The following is a 6000-nucleotide window of genomic DNA, read 5'->3' as shown; positions in this document are numbered from 1 at the left end:
CTCCAAGTTTCGTTGATTGATGCCTGCGAATAGCCATTGAGACGCGAGTGGGCAAAAAACGAAGACGGTTGTATTGCTTGCACAGACGTATGCAGACCACTCCCACGTTGGGGAGGGGGGGGGGGGGGCTTCAAAATCTACAGAGACTAGAGGGGCTATCGGCCAGTACAAAGTGGATGGGGTTGTCATCAACTGCTATGCCTCTTGTAGGGGGGTAAACGAGTGACAACGCAGATAGTGATAGCGCAGACTGTTCTCAGCTCTTGTCCCCCGAAGCTTGGCCAATTGCACCATAGCATGCCATACTGCCTTCAGCATGAGTAGGGAGCCCAAACTGGGGGTGCGTGTGCACCTTGTGTAGTAAACGAGGGGCAGAGGGAGAGAGTTGCATGCACCTAACGTGGGGTAGAGAAAAAGGTGCACGGAGAACTGCTCAAGAAAGAGACAGAAATCGAACAGCTCAAGCTAATTGAAGTGGGTGGGTGAGAGGCCGCGGCATGACAGGTGTGTGTCTGTGGGGATGCCCGTAGGCCAGAGAGAAAGATAACTGATTTAGCTGCGGTGACGGTTGTGGCAGCTGTGATTATTTGACTGAGTGGAAGATAGAGAGAATACTATCAGTGGTGGCGGCTGCACTAGAGACAGAGACGGGGGGTCAGTAGGTAGTCTGACTAGGAGGGGGAAAGAGAGAGTGAGAGAGAGAAGGTTTCAATGACTGCTAGTGGACTACAACCGATAGTGAAAAAGGAGTTCTGCATGCATGTGTTTCTGTTCATGAACGAGAAAGGGAGTTTAACGAGAGAGGAAGTTGGCACTTGAGAGTGGGTGTGTGCATTGTCTGCCACACACCACAACCACAACCACCCGTCATGCGGCTATAGTTCAATGGCAGTCAAAAAAAATAAAAAGCCTGCATGACTGTTGGGTGGTGCGCAATGGATGGCGACAGGAATAAGGAGTAAGCAGGGGGAGAAGAAGAGAGAGAACGACATGAGAGAGAGAGAGAGAGAGAGAGAGAGAGAGAGAGAGAGAGAGAGAGAGAGAGAGAGAGAGAGAGAGAGAGAGAGAGAGAGAGAGAGAGAGAGAGAGTGCATGCCATAGCTTGTGGTTGTGGGTGATTTAGAAAGACAGAAAAGATTGCGGCTCAAAACTGTGGGGGGTTGGCAGCCGCTCGTTATGGGCAGTAAAGGGAAAAAAAGAGATAGTGGCTCATGCCGATGTCGCATTTCAAGCACCCTTGCAAAAGGCTACCCTCCCTCCATCAGGCTCTGGCGGCTGCACTCTGTCAACAGGCAGCAGCGCAAGGGGTTTCGTCATAATTGGGCAAACACTGGGTGCAATCTCCCCCCGTGCAAGAGTGACCATTTCCCTCTTGCACGTATTTAATTTATAGATTCTTGAATGGTCAAAGTGAGTACAAACTGGCCGGCCGGTCATAAATGGCCAAAGCTCATAAAGAGCACTTGAATAATCAAATATACATAAAATATAATATCCTTCTGCATAATCCATTATCTGCTAATGCTTTTGCCACCTGCCAGCTGCAATAAATGGATAAATATCAATTCCATAACACAGGGCGAGCCTCAAAGATGCGGAAGCAACGGGCCTGCCAGATGAACCAAAGTGTCAGGCCACTAATGAGCTCCCAACACTCCTCTCTCTCACTGCACCACTCCGGTGGAGTAAGCTCTGTGGCAGGCTGGAGTGTAGGTCGCCCCCTTGCATCAGTATCATCGTGCTGGCCTAAGATAGCTCAAAGTGAAGTGCCGGGCCCGTAAGGGTGGACCAAGCAGCTGCTCCCCAAGTGTATTGTTGTGTCATGGAAAGAGCAGGCATCGGACGAAGAACATGAAGCCACACCTGTTGTGCCAAAGGACAGTCCCAAAGACAGTGACGATGACTCTCCACAAGATGGTCACAAGCTGCACATGCGGCCAAGAGACCACTATGCACTAGCCAACTCCCAACTGCTGTAGCTCTGTGTGCGACTAGCCACTGAAACAAGGTGACTCACCTCGGTTGTCTGGATTCCCACAACCTCTCCCAAAAGGTTGACAAGAACTAAGCTGTGAGACCCTCCTCCTGCCAATGAGGTGATGCAACGGGGTGAGCCAGTCGAACAGTGTACTGAAAGAAAGGGACACATGGGTGGTCTGCAGAAGAGTAAGGGTCCCTCCAAAGCCACTCTCCAGGATCCCATTGTACTCATGCCAGTGGACAGCACTCCCAAGCCCACAGTCTCCAGTGTCCAATCTCAAGAGCTGCTGGGTCAGGATTGATGACACAAGTCCTCCCACAGATGCCCACCACTCGGATCCTCTGAAAATAGCACTCTGCCACCTGCGGGGCCTCTACTGCAACTCGTTGTAAGCGTCCCTCACCCTGTAACGAATAGTATCTGAGCATACCTGAACTAAGATGAGAACCTCCAGTTGTGTGAAGGCCCCCATCCCCCTGGGTGCTACTGGCTCGAGAGGTGTGAGCCACTCAGCTGGAACTGCCTCTGAGATGTCCTAGCACATGCTTTGCACCCCTCTCATGCTCTGTAGTTGGAAACCCTGCAACTACTCTGACAAGCCTAAAAACTCTAACCAGTCACCTAAAGAACGTGTTGGACCCGCTCCCATGGGACCTCAGGAAACATGAGGCCGACTACTCACCAAGTGGCCTCTCTGAGTGCTAACCATGGGGTTCCAAACAAGGGGCTGTCGTAGGCGCTCCTCCGTGCAAGTAGGTTGTCGCTGCTTCATGCCTCGCTGCAAATGCTCCCAAGATCGAAGCAAACTCACAGCGAAGCGGTCCTCCAGTCTCTTGCTTAAACCAACCCCGTGCATCTCTGTGAAGATCCATCTGGTCGAAGGTCGCCAGGGGCATCCCGCCTGCGGCACCCTAGCACGAAGCCGCTGTAGCAAGAACTCCTTTCACGGCTCCTCACCTGGAAGGAGTCCTCTGACTATGAACTTCCCAAGAAGGGCTCTGCACTGTTGTGTTGGGTCAATGATCCCAAGTCCTCCTTGTGAACAAGGAAGAGTGATGACCTGCCAAGCCACTTTGACTCGGGCTATCTAAGTTTCACGTCCTGACCAAAGGAAGTTCCTGATCAGCCTCTCTACCTGGCTGATACAAGAACTCGAGAAGATCTAGCAAGAAGTGATGTACCACATAGTCGCCAACAACACTTGGTTGGCCACTACTACTCTGCCAGCCAAAGAAAGTCGTGTTGAGCTCCAGTGTAACAGCTTCCTCCTGATAGACAGGAGGAGGGGAGCAATCTGCTGCTCGGGAGACAAGTCCAGACCAACCTGACAGCCCAAGTACCGAACTACAGTCTTGGGGGAATCCACCTGAAACCCTCACCTGGCATCCAATCAGGCACAGGAGCACTACCAACCGAGAAAGCCACTGTCTTTCTCCAGTTGATCAGTGCACCAGATGCACAACAGAAGGTCTCAAGAGACTGCTCACACCTGTGAAGGTTGGCCTCCTGGCCATCCAAGTACAACGCTGAGTCGTCAAAAAACTCATTGTCCAGTAGCTCATCTCCCCGAATAGGAAGTGCTAAGCCCCGCAAACCAACCTGCTGCGACACCAAAAACCTGCTCATCACCTCAACATAGAACAGAAAGAGGAAGGGGGCAAGAGGGCAGCCCTGTCTGACCGAACATGTGAGCATGAAACGATCGCCTCTACCCCCTGACAAAAGTACATGACTGTGTGCTCGTCTGTACAAAGCTGACACCCCTCTGATCCAAGCATATGAAAAGCCCATCCTGCGTAGAGTGCCCTCCAGAAAGTCCCAATCAACTCTGTCGTAGGCCTTCTCAAAATCGAGAAGAAGAATCACCAGATCCTCACCACGGAGCCTCGCTAGGGCAAAAGCCTCCCAAAAAGTAAAGATGTTGTCAAGGATACTACGCTCCTTGACAAAACCAGTCTGAGTCCCATGTATAAGGCTCTCTAGAAGTGACTGGTTCCTTGTGACCTAGGTGATGCAATGAAGATGGAAAGCTTCATGCATCACAAACATAACATAAACTTGAAGAAAGCTTTAACTATCCCAAGCCTCAGTCCCAAGACCTCAAACACCTTCGAAGGTGGAGAGAGCTAGTAGGGAATGAGGGTAGGGAAGAGAAAGAAGAAACATTTCGTAGGAGAAAGAATTAGTTCCTCACTTATCATAACTCTTGTTGCTAGCATACATAATAGAATAGTAATGAAGAAGAAGGAGATGGCAAGCTTAAGCATTGAAGAATGGCTCTTGGTTGGATTTGCACTCCATATCCAAGAGTGTTGGTGTAGGCTCTCAACCTCTACTTGCTTGGAGAAGGAGAGGTAGCTCTTGCACTTTGCATAACACACAATAAGAGTGTTTGTGAGTGTGTGTGGGTGAGTATACCCCCTAAGCAACCCCCCTCCTTGCTAGGTCGACCCCCTCTTCTAGCTCATCATTGAAGCTCATTGGCTCATGCCAAGCCTAGCCAATCACAAGCTTGAGCCATTTCTAGCAATAGGCGTAGTCTTGGGACAAGTGTCCCTCTTTCCCCTTTGAGAGAGAGGACTTGATAAATGCAAAAACAATTAGATAATTGTTGTAAATTATCATTGGACCCCTTTTAATCCTAGCCAATAGAGTTCAAGCACCTCATGGAGGTAACATGGGTAGGGTCTTGACATGTGTCCCTGTTGCCTCTTTAAGCTTGGGATTTCCTTGAGAGTGTGTGTGTGTGTGTTCTCTCTCTAACCCCTAGGAAAAGGGCTCGCCCCCCTCTTTGTAGAGATCTTTTTGACCTTTGGTGCTCAAGCACCTTAGTCATCAAGCATGCCTAAGCACTTGGACTAGGGGTGTTCCCACAAACATCTCAGGCAAGCATGTCAAAGCACCTCAAGCACCTTAATCATGCAGCATGTCAAGCACCTCAAGCACGACAAGCACCTCGAGCTTGGGCCGGGTTCCCACCTCAAGCTCAGACCTAGCTTACCTAAGGTCAAAGGACTTTTACACACATTATTGGAGGTCTTCAATGAAGCTAACCCGAAGGTCTTATGCTCCATTGGTTAGCCTTGCTCTTTGATAGACCATCTCTCATTTGGGCCCCTTTACCATTGGCCCCGTGTTGAGATAGATCTATAAGCACATATCTATATCTTAACACTTGTTCCCGTACATTCTCCCACATTAAGTGATCAATTGAATATGAGAAAATCATTTGGGTTGGTTAGATATTAGATTTTATGACATTACCTCTCTCTTGAAATCATAGTTGTCCTCGACTATGAGGTAGAAGAGATAAAGCCTTAGTCATTAGTCAATTTTACTTAGCGGGTAGAGGATCCCTTTTTACCCTACGACATCTTTCCAAGATGGATGACTAATCCATTTGGTGCTTGGGAGTCAGAGCTGCCGCAAGCATGTCTGCTCTTTAGTCCATTTCATTCTCCCAAAGTAGAGTGACAAATTCTACTTGGTGTTTGAGAGACGTCGTCATCACAAACATGATTCTAAGCATGCATACTAGTTAAATTTGTGCACAATTTAAGAAAAAAGGACTAGTCTTATAAGACAAAAACATAAGTTATTTAAAAGAAATTTGTACATTTGCTTACTCTAATGTAGCATTGTAAGCATTGACAAGGTTCATACTATCCTTAAGCTGTATTCCTTGCATCCATCTAGCATCTTCAAAAGGATAATTTTTGAACTTAATAAGATACCGTCGGAATCTTACCATGTCATAGTACCTTGTCTTCATGCCGAAGGACAGCTTCGAGTTGTAGCACCTCTTCTTGGTCTTCAACTTCGGGATGGTCTTCAATAATTGGTTCAGTTGGTGGCTCTCCTTTGTAGGGCTTAAGTAGGCTTACATGAAAGGCATTTTGTATGAGCCAATGTTTGGGCAACTTGAGTTGATAAGCTGTCTCATTGATGGGCTTCAAGATTTGGAAAGGACCAGAGTATCTTTTTGCTAGTTTAGCATAATACTTTTGATGGCCCGTAGG

This window comes from Adiantum capillus-veneris, chromosome 3, assembly GCF_014529385.1.
Source record: "Adiantum capillus-veneris isolate H3 chromosome 3, ASM1452938v2, whole genome shotgun sequence".
Taxonomy (NCBI): Eukaryota; Viridiplantae; Streptophyta; class Polypodiopsida; order Polypodiales; family Pteridaceae; genus Adiantum; species Adiantum capillus-veneris.
Note: the sequence above shows the minus strand (reverse complement) of the source record.